Source organism: Sturnus vulgaris, chromosome 9 (genome assembly GCF_052056855.1).
Source record: "Sturnus vulgaris isolate bStuVul1 chromosome 9, bStuVul1.hap1, whole genome shotgun sequence".
NCBI lineage: Eukaryota > Metazoa > Chordata > Aves > Passeriformes > Sturnidae > Sturnus > Sturnus vulgaris.
Genome location: NC_142251.1, coordinates 20,396,020 through 20,414,418, shown reverse-complemented (window position 1 = coordinate 20,414,418; position 18,399 = coordinate 20,396,020). Strand labels below are relative to the sequence as shown.

The window sequence follows — 18,399 nt, the reverse complement described above, 5'->3', positions numbered from 1 at the left end:
TTGTGTGGAAAATGCATGTGGTAAGAGTAGAACACAGCAAAAGAGAATCAGCAAAGCTGGGGCTTAAATCTGGCTTAAATGGTGAAGATTGTTTCTGACCAAGAGTAATCAAGTGTTTTCACAACACAGATCTGTAAAATTTCTCAGGATTTTGGTGCTGTCTGACAAGACATTTTCTCCTGTGGCAGAATAAAATGGATACATGCTATGATGTAATGTGCTGAGATCTATTGATATTCTCATTAGTACACTATGATTTCAAAGCCATGTCCATAACTACTACAGATGCTGTGAGAATAAGCTCAAGTTAATTAATAAGTCTTATTTTTCTATCAGATTTAATATGTACATTAATTGCTTACACTGCAAATCCCATTTCCATCTCTCTTCAGAATGTTAATGTAACGGGTTTGGGTTGTTGGCCTTCCCCCCATCCTGCAGTATTCTTTCCTACAGAAATATGGGAAGAAAGATCTTTCAAGCTCTTCTCTGTCCCAAGTGAGGAGATGAACAACAAATGGATTCTAAAGGCATGAAGTGTTCAGCACTGCTGTGAGTACTGTTCTATCTGATAACTTCTGCTTCTGTGTCCATTAAGAACTGAAATATGATATTTTACAAAGCAGGTTGGGAATAGGATGAGCTTAGTGTTGACTACTGGAGCTCAGCTCAGTATAAACATCTTTAGCAGTACAACTTCTTGGTGTCTGCAGCAGACTGGGACCCAGCAGAGATTCACAAACTCTTTTGGCAGGTCTGAGCACTGGCTGTGCCACGGGCACTGCTCTAGGTTTTACTGTTTGAAATGGCACTTCTAGCTCTGTGAGAGATCATGGAGCTTTTTTTCAGTGTCCTGCAAAACAGTGTCAGGATGCTCTCCTGTCCTACAGCACCAGTGCCAGCCAGATCACAGGTTAATTTCCAGTCCTCACAACCTGAGAGCAGTGACAAGGTAAAAGGAAGCTGCCCATGGAGATTTGCAGTTCCCAACAATGAATCCCCTCCTGAAATAAATATCCTTCAGGCATGGAGCTGTGGGCACTGGCTTCCTTTTTCCTCTCTCTTTTCTCTAAAAAATGCTAACTTTCCTCTGTGGTTCTGGATCAGCAATAGAACAGCAGTGCTGTATAGCTGAGAAACGATTTATGGTTTGAGTATATAGAAATAAATATCTACATGATCTTTAGGAAATAAAATTATATTGGTGAGGCCATCAGTGAAAAGCAGAAACCAATAAGGAATGACTGCTTTACAAACCTACACAGCCAGCAAAACTCCTTGAAATCACAAAATAGCCTTGTAAAAGTGTCATGGGCTCAGACCAAATTCTGATACCATCATAAATGAAATGTAAAACTTTAAAAGTCTAGATTTCTTTTTTGTCTCTAATGAGAGCTCATCTCATTAAAAATTAACACCTTTTTATTATACCTAATTTACTTATAAATCTTATTGCCAACCATTATCAACTCTCACAGACATCTCAATCAACCTTATGATTAAAACTGTTTTATTCAAGCTATTCTTTTTCACTGATTTTAATTCTATCTTAATGACTTTCCTTTTTCTCTTTGAAAATTCATTCAACTTTGGAGACTTTCTCATTGTTTCATGTGTCATTATTTTCATACCTTGGAACTTGACTATTTTTGTAGCTTCCATCTGAGTCTTTTTATTACAGGTATGCTCGGTTTGCTGAGGAAAAAATAAATCTCCTAGCTGTATAAACACTCCAACATCCACGAATGTGTTTTTGTAAAAGGCTTTTTACTTACCTCTACAAGAATTTAAACACTAATAATTAAAATTGTGTTTTACACTTCACTTCCATGTTTTTGCTAAGTATATGGGGGGGGGGTTATTTGTGACTGAGTCAGTGAGTGCCAGCCCTGTCCTGTGACAAGGTGTTAAACATGATAATCTTGACCAGGTGAAATGGCCAGAGTCAAGCAGGAGAATCACTATTTCCTCATGTTTTGGTGTGTCAGACAATTATTCTCAGTGCAGGCTAGAATGTCTCCTGTAGAATCTGAAAATGAAGCTATTTTTCCTGATTATCTCCTGCTCTCTGACACATCATATCCATTAAGAACTTAAACTATATAAGAAATAAGAAGACAGAGGTTTTTAATAAATGTTAAGACATCTTGGAAGTAGAATTCATTCTTAGTCTACAAGGATCCATATGGCATACTATGTGTCTGGAATTCCTAGGACAACTTTCTTCTTGCCAGGCACACGAATTGATGGATGCTTCCTCTGTTGACACGTTCCTACTGTGTAATCTCCTTTAAAATTTGAATTTCATCCTAATTACAGTGACTTAGGCATTCTTTGTTCCAAAAGAAATGATAGTTCTGATCATTTCTCTTTATTGCAATGGCATAAAACAGGATATCTCAGTATATTTGAGTGCATTTCTTCCTGTTGCATCTCCATTTCTTCCAGTTCAATGTGGAATTAGTCCCAGTCCACACACAGGAGTGTGGAGCAGTCTTGCAGCTGGCAAGACAAAGTCTCAGTAAAGGTAAACATCTTGAGTGTTTTCATAGATGTGTCTTCTAAGAACTGAATGTCTGTTGGTCACTAAGAACTACAACAAACATAAAACATAGTAAGGATGGTATTTTTGAAAGGGTTAAGGAAACAAGAGCAAAATGTGCTGCTTTTAATTCAGTTCAACAAGTGTATGCTTAAGATTTCTTTGTCTAAATTGGCCATAGGTTGATTTAGTCTTAGAATCACTTTAGGTGATTATTTAAGAAGCAGGCATTTAACACATTTAAGTGTTCTCCAGAATACCTGAAATTTGCAACACACCTTACTCCTGTCACTCACGACAAATGGTAAAGTTACTCGTTTCCCTGGTTTCACCCTGTTTTTGTTTGTACAGCAGAGAACAGGCTATAGAGATCTACTTTAGGGGAAATGCTGTAATATTCTGTCATTCACTCACTGCTAGCATGGCATGATATTGTTGTTTGTGCTCTGCTGTTGTTACTCTGCCAGCTTGGATGTGATAATAATCATAACACAAGATTTCAGCAAAAAGCCTACAAACCTTGAAGTCCCCATTGTATGTTGTTTGGAGAAGCAGTTTCGATATTTGTGTCTCAGCTTGCATGAACAATATCACATTACTCGAAATTGTGTTTTCCTACAATGACTCCCACAGGTAAGGATTCTCTGCAATGTCAAGATTATTTTGTTCAATTTGGCACAGGTAGGTTTTGCTGCAGGAGCTTGTCAAATATGAAATAGTGCAAAGTTTCTGGTCTTGAATCCAAATTTGTCCTCAATTCTGGCTCTCCAGACCCTGATATACTGCTTCTGACCTTTCCAGGCAGTGCATGGCTGAGACCTGAGCATATGGATCCCCTGTTTGAATAAAAGTGAGATATCTCTGCTATTTATGTCACATGAAAAGATATGTTTCTATTATCATTTTTACTTAGAAGTGAATTAAAATTAAAATTCTTTGAATTTAACAAACATCCCTGCTTAAAATACTTATCATTTGTTGACCTGTGAGTCATTACTGTCTAGACTGCTTCAGGTTGCCTCTCCTATGTAATTTATAGAGCTTTTTAAAAGTTTCCTCTCTCTTTTTCACTAATAAAGGATTTTTTTTATTCATTGATAGGAAGCGAAGATGTTAGCTTTACGCCTCTGCTTTTATACAAATTATTTTACTTAATAATTTAATTTCTTTTTGACCAAGTCCTTCATCCAAATGTGTCTCTAGGAAAATATCCTGACAGATTTCTTGAGAAGTATTTTCCACTAATGAAAATGAAATGAAATGAAATGAAATGAAATAAAATAAATAAAATAAAATAAAATAAAATAAAATAAAATAAAATAAAATAAAATAAAATAAAATAAAATAAAGTAAAATGTAAATAGAACTCCCACCATTTTGTTTTCTATGGGAGTAGTGTCTTTTACAGAGCATTTTGAGGTTATGCAAGAGAAAACTTCTGCAGGAAAGCTCCAAAATCCTGCCCATTCAGGAGCATTATGGGTTACACCTGAGGTATCTTCCTGTAGTCAGGAGTATCAGTGGTCACTGCCAACAAAAGAAAAGAAATTCAGCCTCTGTGCTGGGAGACATTGAGGGAGTGGAGACAACACCACAAGTTCAAAAGTTACACATGCTCAGTCACAAGAAACTGAAGCATTTTAGAAATGGTTTCTAGTTTTCTAACAAAACACACAATGCTATATTTGCACACCATATTCTACTGAGATTGCATATTAAAATATGCTTAAAACACTGCTCAAATAGAGAGAGATTTTTGAAGCAAAATGAATAGTTATAATTTAAGCATCTTATCCTGAGGCAATTGTGTGATTTTTAATTTCCTAATGGCATATTGTATATACAATATGCCTAGCAGTTGCAATAAAGAAAAAAGGAAACTTAGTTTTGTTAAGAATAAAGTGATGACAGTGATAAGTAAGTTCTAATCATATAATTGGCATTTATTCAGAAACATAATTCTCTTGAGATGGCTTGATTGCATTCGTTATCACCAGTTAGAGACGACTTAATGTTTTTATCAGCCTGACTCAAAATGCTAAATTGGAGTACAGATGTCAGAATTTGCTCCTGAATGAGCCTGCAGGGTTTTGTTTTTTCTTGGGCTTTTTTTTTTTTTGTTACTTAATTTCTGTTTTGCAAATTGTTTTGAAAACCTGTGCGTCAGCAAAACTATACAAGCTTATTTATAGAATTAAAATAAATCTATCTGAAATTAGATTATTTAAATCACTGTCATTCTCAGATAATTTCATGTTGTTTTGACTGTGAATTGCTTTACTGTTGTGTATGCCTGGGGATAGTGCCTATCTCTGGATTTAGCACTTCAGGAATTGGCTAATGACTTCTCAGGCCTTTGGAACAACCTCACTGGGAGAATTGTAAATTAAGGGTTAGCAGAGAACAGAAAAGTGGCAGTAAATACGTCTCAGTGGGCATGCAAAGGGCAGTGAAAATTAACCCTTTACTATGGACTGGGAAAAGCTGCCCAAGACATTTGCTGATGCTTCCAGCCACAGCATCTCTATAATGCCAGCTAAATTTCTGTTTACCCTTTGAACTTTGAAATAAATACTCATTCACCCTTTGAGACATCCTTGACAAACACCAGCTACTTTATAACACTGCAGAATGACATTTACCAAGCAGTTATAGATGATTAGTTGTGTTTCTTTTGACTGGAAAAGGAATACAATGGTGTAGTTCCTCTCTGGTCATGCTAAGGTTTTGAAACCTTCCAGGATTGTTTTGGAGAAAGCAATAATACACTCATAAAAATCATACTGGGGGACCTCAGATAAACCATTAGTTGGTCTTGGTGAACCCAATTTTAATCCAATCAGCAGAAAGTTATGAGAATTCTTTATTCCTTACTGAATATGAGTTGCTAGTATAGCTAAACATCAAAATACATACAAGGTACCTTTAAGGTACAGTTCTTGACCAGAAGATATCCCCAGCATTATTGTCTCATTCCTCTGCTAGCTATTTCCTTCCCTGCTTATAATAGAAAAGCCTAGAAGTGATTAAATTTATTCTGATGCATATATTTGTTGAACTGAGGTAGAATTAAGCAGAAAAGGTGGTGTACATTTTGGAGAGGGTGCTCTTGCTGCACTCCATTGCATGTTTTCATGAGTTTCTCAGTGGCAGAGATTACTCTCTCTTAGTTACTTTCTGTTACTCTGTGCTGGTAATATTGCATACTGACAAGATTTTCACTGTGGAAATGGAAAACAGAGACCACAAACCATATAATTTAAGAAGAACTCTCCCTAAGTAAACTACATGTAAGGTGGCAGTTTTGTGTCTTCTTAAGGTGTCAGAACTGGAGACATTATTTGAGATATTTCAGTATCCCAATCTGCTATTATTTGTGTTGACATTCAGAAGTGAGACAGCAGTATTCTTTTCTAAGGAACCTGTGAGGTAACTTGTGCATTAACCATATCAAAGTATTTTGACAATATATTCCTTGAGGAGTTCTAGATTCCTTGTGTAGGGAGTCTTAAAATTCATCCCATGTGCCAGTGACCCATTCCCCCTTTCACCATTTCTGTAAAGAGCATCTGAACTTAGACAAGTTTTGAATGTCTGAAAATGTCTGAGCACTTCCAAGACCAGGGAGAATATTGAGATTTAAAATTGAGAACCATGAATATTGTTTGCCCTGGGCATGTTCCAGCAGGACAGTCCTTGCCATTAGACATTAGGGTGGTGGAGAGACAGAACAGGACTGAGAAAAGGGAGGGGAGAGGAAGAAGAAAGGAAGACTGGGACTCAGCACTTTAGGGGAAACTGGGACTGCAAATGTCTAATTTCTGCTGGTTGAACACTGTAACCTTAATAATCATCTTTTAATTACAGATCAATGTAATGTGGGACAATACCTATATGGAGGTTATTTCTGGAAGTAATATTGCAAAACAAATGAACTGGTAAACATAATGTTGTTCTCTTGAAAGATAATTTATGTATCTGGTGATTCTCTTATACAATCTCTGTCTGGAGATAAACCTCAAGGGTTTAGCATGTTAATTAATTTAAAGTATTTGACTCCATATTTAATTAGAGAGTAACCTGGTACACATCTCCTATTCATACCTGAGCTTCAGTATTATTCTTGATTAAGGTCTGTCATTTAGAAATCATTCCTGTGTGGAAAGTTGCTATGTTAGAATTGTGGGTGTTTTGAGACTTGGTGTATCCAGAGCTACCCAGAGATGTCCCAATATACACCACCTAATTGTGCCTTCTTTTCAGGAGTGTTTCTGAGAAAAACAGCAGAGTTTTGACTGCTGACATCCAAGGAGCTGCAGTATCAGCCTAAGGTCATTTTCCAAGCTTGCTTGTGGAGATACTGTGGTGAAGTCACTGGGTGAAATCATGGCTGTATTGAGGTCAATAAGAATTTTGGCAGGAATTTGATTTCACTTTGTAGGTAAACTCTCAGGGCCAGGACTTGTGAGCTTTTCTGCAGAGGATAAAAATAAGCAAGTGGGTTTTGACTTTTGAGAGGAGCTGGGAAAAAGACAAACATACAGAGGCTGAGCCCAGTCTGTTACCTGTATCTGCCACAAGGCTGCACACTGCTCTGTTTTGAATACTATTGGAATCCATAGATTTTAATATCCCATTAAACACTTTGAGTATAAAGATTTTGGGGCTGGAATCTTGTATGATAAACTTGTCTTTGCCAGAACTTCCCATATGAAACTTGATAATATCTGTGTTACAGATTTATTTCTGTACTACAGATGTAAAATAATGGTAATCTGTCAGAGGTGTTCTAGCCTTAAGCTAATTGAGATAAGTGCAGTGCATGAAAGAAGCCAGGAGATAATACACGAGATATTCTCACACTCCTCTCTAGGAAAGAACTTAATTGTGGACTTAAATGCAACTAGCTTGTATTAGTGCATCCAAAAACTAAGGGAGTTTTGTAATTCCTTTGCTACTTCTTTTGTCTTAGAATGTGAACATTGAGAAATTAAAGTGAGATTATTTTAGATTAAATACCCAAATAGACAACCAGTAACCTGGTAGACATGAGGACCCAATGTACATAATTTTTATTCTGCCGTTGGCACAGATTGAGAAAGTCCCCATGAAAGTATTTGAAAAGAAATAGAATATATCAGATAGAAACTTTGTATAGTTCTGTCCAAAATACATCACCATCTCAATAGAGCATGCAAAAGGAACTCGCAAATCGTGCAAATTAAAAGCAAAAATTTTGCTGAATTCATCTACATGTGGAAGTAAAAGTGACTGTATGATGTAAGGATAATTAAGCAATCCTTTTCAAAAGTGCACTCTTGCTCTGTACTAAAATACTTCTATAATCGTCTCTACTTTTAAGTAGAGTCTATCTGTGGAAGGATTATGCACCTTATTGTTGTTGCCAGTTAGACTGCTTTTTTCTGTCTTTATTTTTCAAAGGAGAAGGAAATGTGAGACTACAAAATATTAAAAGAGCCGCTGATATTTTTCTGTTCAGAAAGAATATTGCTATTTTCTGTACATTATGTGTTTCTTTTGGGGTTTGGTGTATTTTTTTAATGTGTTGTTTGCTTGGCTTTTCTTAATTCCTCAAATTGTTTTAGAAGCATGTTTAAAATATTTAGTTTGATTCTTCACACCTCTTTTTTTGGGAGAGACAGTCTTAGATATTTGTCTCAGACAAATGACTAGTCACTGAACTGCAGCTACTGATATAATACAAAATATCAGAAGCAATAACTTTCTTTCTTTCTTTCTTTCTTTCTTTCTTTCTTTCTTTCTTTCTTTCTTTCTTTCTTTCTCTATTCTATTTCTATTTTTCTTTCTTTTTTCTATTCTCTTGCTTCAAATTCTCATGATTAAAGATTTTTAAGACTTTGAGCATTGATTCACATCTAATTGCTAGAGTATATTTTATAAAAATCAAAGACAAAAGCCTACAATGGTTTTCAGAGACATTCTAACACTTATTACAAATCCTGACTTTACAAGCCATAGCTGCATGGTGGGGGTTGTAGCTTAGATTTTATGTTTTTCAGGAACATTCTGCTCCACATTTCAAAAAGAAACAAATTATATGCCTTGCTAGTAAAATACGGTATAAGAGAACATTCAGTTAAAAGGAATACAAATATCCAAAATAAGCATAAGAATTAACCCTTTTATTTTTGGAATTGTGATTATGTCCTCACTGGGGGCTTATTCATCAAAATAGTAATAGCCATTATTTACTCTGTTTCCACACTGAGAGCAAAGTGACCATGCAAAAATGGAACTGCCAAAGTGATAATCCAGCTATTTCTTGTTGCTTTTACCTTGAGCTTTATGAAATTCATAGCTGCATTAAGCAGTAGGAAAATATTTATAAAGATAGCATTGCAGTTGAGGAATAGAGAGAAGCATGGGTAAAACCATATATGAATTATTTTGTAGGGGCAGGGGAAATGAGAGAGTCTTATTAAAGCAGAGTGTCTCCTCAGAAGGTTTTAGAATAGTTAAAAAAAAACCCACCATGATCTTTTTGCCACTGCTGGTGCATTTTTCTGTCCTGCCCTTGGGCAGTTTGGGCTGTGTTGGCCTGAATTTATGGGGCTCCTTTCCCTGTGTCCAGCAAGTGCCCAGCTGGGAAAGGAGTGGCAGCACCAGGGCTCAGTGCACACAGCCCAAGGCCAGCTGAGAGAGAATGAAACCATGACTGCAACAGGCAGGTTGAGAACTGGAATGAAAGGGATTGAACAGTTAAGGCAGAGGATGGATAGCAGAAAGGAAAAGGGATTAAATGGGGGACAAGCAACATTGCTACATGAAGTGACACCGAGATTATGCCCCAAAACAGCTAACTTGTGACTTAAATTCTTTAGAAATGAGGCACTATTGTATATTCAGGAAATTGAAGTCCTTCCTTGGATAGTGTGGAGGTTAAGTAGCAATGTGGAACCTGAAGTTTAAGAAAGTCAGAGGGGCTGAAATTCCTTGTTATGGAATGAGACCATGCCTGGGCTGGTGCAGGGTGGAGCTGGGTTTGGGGTACAGCTAAAGAGGAAGATGGAGCAGATCACTGGCCTGCAGAAAACTTCCTAGCTCCAAGTAGTTTTAATTTTCACGGACAAAAAATGTAGCTTATTAATATAAAACTTAAATACTGTGGAGGGAAGAACCCTCCAAAGGATCTGTATTTTGGAAAATTAGTTTCTTTAATTTATATTATTTGCATTGCTTCAATCTGTCCCCATGGGGCCTGGAGGAGCAACTCTGTTTCTTGAGCTAACATTTCCATTCATAAGCAGCAGTGGCTGGGCAATGTGCAGAGTACCCTGTGATTTCTGGGCTTTTTCAAAACCAGCTTCATGGTTAATCTTTATATAATGTGTGCTGTGTGTAAAAAAAAAAAAAAAAAAAAAAAAAAAAGAAAAAAAGAATGTTGATCTTTTTAAATTTAAGCTGTTATTTTTCTAACTATCTGACAACCCACATAAATTCAAAACCGCTTTTATGGTGCTTTTCCATTATTTTTTGTTGCTTGCTAATTACTTTTCTTGCCCGATTTCATTTGCAGTTTGAATAAATAAACTGTTTGGTTCTGCCTTCAGGTTATTGTAGGAATAGTCAATATGCAGCTATAATAAAATCATAAATTTCTTTGAGCAGGCAATTTCTAACATATATTTCCACGGAGTTTTAAAGTTCTATTATTGTAGAAGCAACTTGCTTAGGAGCTGCACAGTTGCAATGCTAATTTCTGAAGTTGGGAAAACATTTAAATCATGCATAGCTCTATACATAGTACAGGTAGTTTAAACACTTGTGGGGCAACTTTGGTAAAAATGATTTTTTTGTGCACTGGAATGCAGAACCCTGAATAATTTTCTTGCCATTTAATCTAAATTTAGGGAAGTTCTGGGCCTTGATCTAGGTCTTGCTGGGAGGAATCAGGTTACATGACTACTGCATAATGGATCATTTTTACTCCAGGTAAAATTTTACAAGTTAAATTTTACAAGCTCCCTTTTCCATAATACTCCTTTTTTTTTAATGCTACTCTAGCTGATCATATAAAACATTATTATTCCTATTTCCTTCAATCTCCTTCAAACCACCAGAGATTATCTTTATTACTCTGATGGAATTGTCTCCAGGCATGTTTAAAACTCTGTGCAGAGCAGGAGAATCACTAACTTGGAGTAAAGAATCTCAGAAATTGCCTGTTACCATTAAGGACAGGTGGTTTCATTAGAAATGGGACTGACTCATCTTCTCGCTTCTGTCAGTGTCCAAAGTTGGGTCCTGCAGGACCTGGGTGCAACAAAGGGACCACAGTCCTGGCACACAAACTTTGCTTTCTTACTTCTGTTAACAATGCATAAAATAGCATTTTCCTACATGACATATTTCTTACACGGGTTCAGTCACATGGCACTTGCCCTGCTCTCCTGGGATGCTTTTTTTTCATTTGTAATTAGATATTTATTTTAGTTTCTACACATTCTGCTGACTGTTAACCTGTTTTAAGCTTGGTGGGCTTTGCTCCTGCAGCCTGCTGAGCTCGTGACTACCCTTGGAGCATGTATATCCCATTTCCTCAAATACTTGGTTTCCTCTCTCTGTCCCTCTAGGCTTTGTAATTAGATCATAGAAAAGAAAATGACAGCTCCAAGTAGCTTTGCATGTATAAGCTTGAAAATAATAAGGCATTAATTTAATTTTGCCTTGTATTTATATCAATGCAAACACATTTGCATTTGCTACACAAAGCAGTGGGCATAGATTAGCCATGATTTGGGATATCAAAGCACCAAGAGGGACCATTACCAACACTATAAATGCTAAAAATTACTTAGGTATATCTAAATAGTCACAGAGATAATTTCTTTTTATCTGCCACACAGCTATTTAATATTCTTTAGAGGTCAGTTTCCTAAGCCTTATGTGTTACTACATTGTGCAAGGACAGTTTGTAGGAGCTGTAACTGACAGAAATATAGGAAAGATTTTATAATATATAATAGTTAATAGGCCACTAGTGGCTACTGCCTCAAGAATAAGAATTAGCATGTCTCATGAAGAGTAATACACATCTGGTTGATGTTCTGTGGGTGTAACATGACCTTGATCTCTGGACTAGAAAAAAAGATTATGGTGGCAAAGAAATTAATTCAGCTTGGTAAGCTCATATTAGTGGCAATGGATGAGGTAATTTGTCAGGCCCCAGGTGAGTTCACTGACTAAGATTTCCTTTCTTACTCCTCTTCTCTCAAAATAACAGAGGGCTAGTAAGATCTCTAGCTGTTGCATCTAGAGGAGATTTATAATCATACTTGTGGGCTTTGTACCTAATGTATAAATGTTGGGACTAGTCTAGGTCTTTTACACCTGCCCTAAGTAAAATATTTTGTCAAACACTGAATTAATGGATGTTTAATCTTGGGAGGGCCTATGAGGTCAAGGTCACAGGTACAGTTTGTATTCAGACAGAAAATGTGGGTTTTTTCTCTTTGTTTTAAGGCAAACACTTAAATGTGTGTGTCTTACTCAAGCATAAATGTCAAAGTTACCAGCCTTCTACAGTACAATGAGCCTACTCTCTTTAAAGGGTGGAAACTTGAAACTGTGAACCCAGGGAATGGTGCTGGGCTCTGCAGTGTCATATGAGTCCTAGACCTGAGAATTGTGAGGGTTTTCTATGCTCTTACTTCATGTGTGATGAAAGAATGTAAAATGTATATCAGCCTTTTAAACCTCATAGGGTTAGAGAGGGAATCAGGGAGGTGAATAGCCTAAAGCACGCTAAATTTTATACATAAATGACTTCTCTGTTACTATTACATCCCACATCTGGAGGCTGGAAATCCTCGTGGCTGTCTGTGTGGTCACAAAACACAGCATTTATCCAAGCTGGTGTGTGTCAGTGTGTACCATGGCTGGTTTTCCACAGAGGGAATGCCCAGGCATTGGAGGATACAGCGAGATTTCATTTTCTCTGTTATATTGTGCAATTGTGATTGACTGCAGTACTGTGCTTGAGAATCACAACCTAGAGGATATTCCAGGTCCCCAAATAGCATTTTTCTTCCCTCTCTCCAGATAGTTATTTAAAAAGAAAATAACAAGAGCAAACTGAAATAACAGGCAAAGAAGTGGCCACGTTTTGTTCTGTGCTAAGGTGCATCATTCAGCTGGTCCACTCATGTATTAGAAAGGCTCCAAAGTGCAGACAGAGGATACAAAAAGAATGTGACAGAAGGGCAAGATTTCCAGAATGACACTTAGAACAGGGAGGTCACTCTGGTGCCCAAAGCTCTAAGCAAACAAGCTCTGGTAGATCTGGCTGGGGCAGATAAAGTTACAGCACTGACCGGATTTTTTACCCCCTTGCATCCTGTACATACATAGATACAGTGGTAGAACTGAAAAACAGACTGGAGCCATTGGCTGGATGCAGAATTTATTTTGTAGGTCACTACGTGGGGAACAATCTTCATTCAGTGCAATGTTCAGACACGGACACAGAAGTAACTTTTACTAGGTCACCAAGTTCCAGCCTCATAGATTTTTTTATGGTTATGTAACATCTTAGATTTATGTTTATTTTCATGTTTATTATACTTGCAGTACATCTAGACCCAAGTCTTCAGGGGTATATATAGTAAATATAAACAGATATAAGCCCCTGCACATGCTAAGCAGCAGAATGCAGCTCATTTGATCATTTATAAGCTTGGGATGGTGGGACCCTGATACTGAGCAGAGGCAAGAAACAGCCAGGCTGCCCTGGCCCTCCTAGCAGGGAGCCAGACATCCAGGGGAACTCAGAGCTCCAGTCTCACTTCCATGCTTTGCATCCACATCTCAAATGCAGCTTTGTGACCCTTCTTTACTGGCACTGCCTCTTGGCACAGCCACAGCAAACTGGCATGAACTTCTTGAGATTCATCTTGCTGAGCAGCACCAGCTAGAATTTACGAATAGCCGTCAGTATTTGGCCCAATTTTCATTTAGTAATATAAGATATTTCTCTGTATTATATTACTATGTGAAATATGATGCTCCACTATGTATTAAAGATACTATTTTCTATTAAGAAATATTTCTTAATAGATATGAAATATCTAGTCTTTTAAATGTAATAATATTTATTAAATGTAACGTAAGCAGAACAAACACTGTAACCAATCTAGACAATTAGAATGTAATTATATAATAATGAAGTCAGACAGTTCTTTACATTCCAAAATTTACTGCAGATTCTGTAGTGAAACTACCCTTTATAAATATAAAATTACTTAATTCTGTGATTAGACAGATTCAGTTTGTGCAGAAATGAAGAACAGTAGATTTTTGGACTAAAATAGCTGAAAAAATTGTCATCAACTCTAGTAAAAAAAGTTCAGTCCAATGACATTGTACTGCTTAACTTAAATAATTTCCCATCAGAATCTCTCTTCATAGGTTCATACATCCTTGAGAAACCCCGAGTTTTGAAATATTAAATTGTTTTAAATCCCTCAGTATGAGTCATAAGAATAATACACATTATTTAAAATAAATACTAATTTCACTCATTTCATATCATCATAAGATACTGATTCGGTTTATTAATTATTTGCTAATTAACAGTAGTCTACTTTGCAAAATTGTTGCTTGCTTCTAATTGCCTCTCAAAAACATTTATTCCTGCTCTTATCTTTGCCTGTTTGATCAGTGACATCATTGATTATGGCTAAAAACCAAACACTGGAACTGAGCATGTATTTTATCAATAGACCCAGATTTAGTTGTTTTTGGTTTTTTTTTCTGAACATGAAGGTTTTCTTCCTGTCATGCTTTCCTTAATGCATGAGTTGATTCACCTTTCCAGAGGAACATTTTCATTCCTGATAGACTTTGACATTTAAAGTTTAAATCCTCTAGCAACAGCATAGGACAAAAACTCTAGGAGACAGGGTTTTAAAAAAAAAATATTAAAAGGAGATGTCACTGAAAGTATAAAATGGTAAAATTGCTCCTGCTTGTGAACTGTGACTAACCCAAGTGGAGGCAGTTTTTCCAGTAGTTGGACTTGAAAATTATTTTGTAATTTAACACTCTAAGGTGTCACTGTTAGATAAAGAATCCTATTCAGCATGCTATAGCATGTCCCTGGCCAGTGTGAAAACATGAGCCTGATGTAATTCTGATAGGTTCAAGTTCCAGCACAGAAGTCCAATTCTAATATTTTTTTCCTTTTGGCTACAAGGCTTAGTAATTATTTTAGATTTTACGTCTTCTACCTTAGAGGCACATACATTTAAAAATACAGAAGTCAGGTATGAAGTCATTCATAAGTAAAAGTTAAAACTCTTTTGGTTCTGAGAGAACTTATTTTCTCCAAAGCAATGTAGCTGTCAATACAAAAATTTAGGACATGTTTTAGAGATTTCTGAAATTACTGTGTGCTTTTAAAGTGAGGATAAGAAGCCTGGTTATATCCTTTCTCTTGCTGGAGAAGCCCAGGATGACTGACAGAAGACTTTGGGAAATTTTGGCAGATACAAGCTCCCCTCACACTGCCCTGGCAGGACCTGGCTTGTGTCCTGGGAGGGTGTGCAGGACTTGAGACTGTTGTTTTTGTAATTTGCAATCTTCCTTAATTGTTTCCAGTTTTCCCTTTCTAAAACAGTCTTAATCTTTCAAGACATTTCCAAATTCCTAATTCAGCTTTTCTGTATCAATTAATTGATTTAGTATCTTGTAGAGGTGCCCTTTGCTTGGGCATTCAAATGCCATTCTTCAGGACTGATCATAAGATCCTCTCCTGACAAAAAAGATTTTTAAATTATTGCTAACTTTATTATAACTATTATTCAGGCAAATATATAAGAAGAGGCTAGTGCTGTGGTCATAATGATTTTTTCCAGGAAATCTAAATTAGTCTTGAATTTTGAATTAGCTTCCTAACATTTTACTTAACTTTTTGTATTTAACAAGTAGGAAAATTTCTGTGTTTCTGTAGGATTTCATGGAAAGAAAATCATTCCCTCTACATCAGAGACATCTCAGAATGGCAGATCAAAAGGTAATTCTATCCTCTGTTTCCATCTTCAATGTGTATTTGTTCATTCCCTTCTGTCTGCTGTTGTTTTACCTGTCCTCTTTCCATTTTATTGACATGGACTCCAGAATTTCACTCTTCATATTGCTGATACATCATTGGGTAGGAAAATGAAAATAAAAACCAATTCTAGTTTTATACCATCACACCTAAAATGGGCTTATTCATCTGTGTCTTTCTAGATGGAAAAAATTCTAGGAAATTAAAGTAAATGGTAAAACATAAAGTTTTCTGTGATTGTGTTGACTGTCATTGCTAACTAAATAAGAGGGAAAATGTAAAAAATACTTCTTCGCATGCAAAGCTCTCATCTGCTTGGGCTATGGAAAGGTAAACCAAAACTCAGAAAAAAATACAGGTAAATTAAAGTGCTACTGGAAGCCAAACATGTCACACACTAGGCAGTGCAATGAGATATATAAATGTATTATAAATCATAGCTCCTGAATGGATTTGCAAGCTAAAAGGGGTGAGACAGATGACAGGGTTAGAAAGACAAATCAGTGTTGGAAAAAGGGATGTGTTCAGTCCTTGGCCATCCAGCAGCAGCAGTCACACTTCCCTTCCTTCTGAATCAGATTCCTGTTTGCAACATGGGGGAGATGAGAACAACATGAAAGAGGATAAATTGGATTTTGTAAATGTAAAACTATGAGGTAGGAAAGGGTTTTGAAGATATTCCTCAGAGCAGTAGAAAATCCCAGGCTGTGCATGTTCAGTCTCCCTGCACTGAAAGTTGCTCTGGAATCAATGCAAGGTCAGCCTTGAGAGGCTTGTGACAGGGACCAGAAACTTTTTTCATGGAGCAGGAAACAAAGATTGGGGGTATGAAAACTGTGTCAAATAGTCCAAGAAGAAAGGAGGATTGTGATCTTTAGTGTCTGCAGAAAACTTTAAGGATGAGGTTTCAGATGTGATGACCACAGACAAGGAGACAGCAATGATTCCAGTTTGAGGAGAAGGGGTGAATATATTAATTAATAGTCTGGGGAGGGCAGAAAGGTTAATTCCACAGGGATTTACAGGAAGAAGCCTCATGACTTCTCTTCAGTCTGTGCAGATGAGCAAAAAGCAACAAAAGGTTAAAGTTGAAAATAAAATTAGAACTAAAAGCAGCAGAAAGACCTGATGGCGATGTTGACTATAATAATTCACCAGGGGAGCTGAAAGGACATAGAGAAATATTTGACAGAAAAAAAAAAAATCAGTGAACATAAGGCAAGAGTATTCTAAATGCTAAGCAACAGCTATGTTTATGTATATAACTGTAATTGAACCATCCTCTGATGACAGTAGCATTCAAATAAAATTAGCCAGCAGTTGTAGTGATAGACTAGACTAGAACTTGCAATGTTGATATGTTCCTTGCCATAATATTTATTCAGAAAACATAGAGGTAATGCAGATATACTGATATAAATAATTCATTTATATCAAAATTTTAAGTACGATTTTATATTTGTGTTTCAAAAAAATCTCTTTCTGCTATGGTCAAATTTAATTTCTTTCATTTCTCTCTTTTCTATAACATATGGAAGTAATATTAAGGGATCTGTGCATGATAAAGTTTTCAGTATGGAATGCTAATGGCTCTCTGTGCATAAGCTCAGATTTCCCTTATTTTGCCTTCTTTTTCTCTTTGCTACTTGTCAGCTTTTTCTAGATTAATTTAAATGTGAACAGATAGAAGTTCTAAACTAATATCAAACCACTGCTCCAAGGGAATTACTACAAAACTGAGTCCCAGTCCCTGCTCCTGGCAGTGTAAGATTCCACCTTTGCTCATCTTCACAGGGCCTTTCATCAAACCCTCCAGTCTAACCATGAAAGTATCAAATCATAAAGTTTTATGAAATACACTTAAAAATAGTGTGAGCATAGTTGAGCATGCTGCACATTATTTTTTATCATCAACCCAAACGGATTTATTCTGCTTGAAGAAGCATCACAGTGTCAGATTACAGCAGGAATGTATTCCCTGGGTGCAGCAGCTCTTGTGCAATGAAGGCCTAGATAGAGCATGGTGCCTGCCATGATGCAGTTTGGCACTAAACACAGTGAGATCTGGGATCAAACTAGCAGAGCAGCATTGGAGAAAAAGGATGGAAAGAGCTGATGAAAGCCAAGAGGCTCCAGCCTCTCCACTTGCCCCATCCGAGTGGGGTTTCTGTGTTTCCCAGGGTTTGGGTGTCATTTACCTGCTCCTCTTTGGAGACTGTTCACAGCAATGGAAGTATTTCTCCTTTAGTGTCACTTTGTCCAGGACTACATGGAAAATTTGTAAGTCAATGCTAAAAGGACTTGCCAGCTGTGTAAACTTGTATATAGGTATGTAGTATTTGCATGAGTTGTTGGACCTAAGCATGAATGGGTAGAAAATTAAAAGGACAATTCCTTCCTGAAAGTCTACCACCTGAATGCATAAAGGAATGAAAATGAGGAGGAGCCTATGCACAATGAAATTTGCTACTGTTTTTCAGTTAAAATTCCACAAAATCACCACGTCTAAAAAGTCCCTGGTGTTTTGTGGTGAGCAGCCACTCAGCAAGGAAAAGATCAGTATTGTTGGCAATTCACTCTTTCACTGTTGCTTTATGTTCCTGTCTCCCCTCGTTCTCCTTCCACCACTTTTATGGACCCAGGTGTTTTCTTCCCTGGCACAGCTCAGTTTTACCGACACGAGTGAATCTCGTGGTACTCAGAAAAGTAAATAGTGCTGGTTTGTACTGAACTTCTGTAGTCAATGGCATTTCTGGTAAGACAAGTT

The 18,399-nt window shown here is 36.8% G+C and overlaps 2 long non-coding RNA genes across 2 annotated transcripts in view; both read left to right on the top strand.

The window, feature by feature from the left end:
- Window positions 1–18,399, top strand: part of LOC106858557 (uncharacterized) — a 220,236-nt gene that overhangs the window by 25,246 nt on the left and 176,591 nt on the right. Inside the window, exon 7 of the long non-coding RNA XR_015805265.1 lies at window positions 457–552. This is a non-coding gene — a long non-coding RNA (uncharacterized LOC106858557). The remainder of the gene's footprint in view (window positions 1–456; window positions 553–18,399) is intronic.
- On the top strand, window positions 6,709–15,712 carry LOC148222841 (uncharacterized). Its single transcript, XR_015805264.1, has 3 exons — window positions 6,709–6,873; window positions 10,435–10,516; window positions 15,534–15,712. It is a non-coding gene; the product is annotated as an uncharacterized LOC148222841 (long non-coding RNA).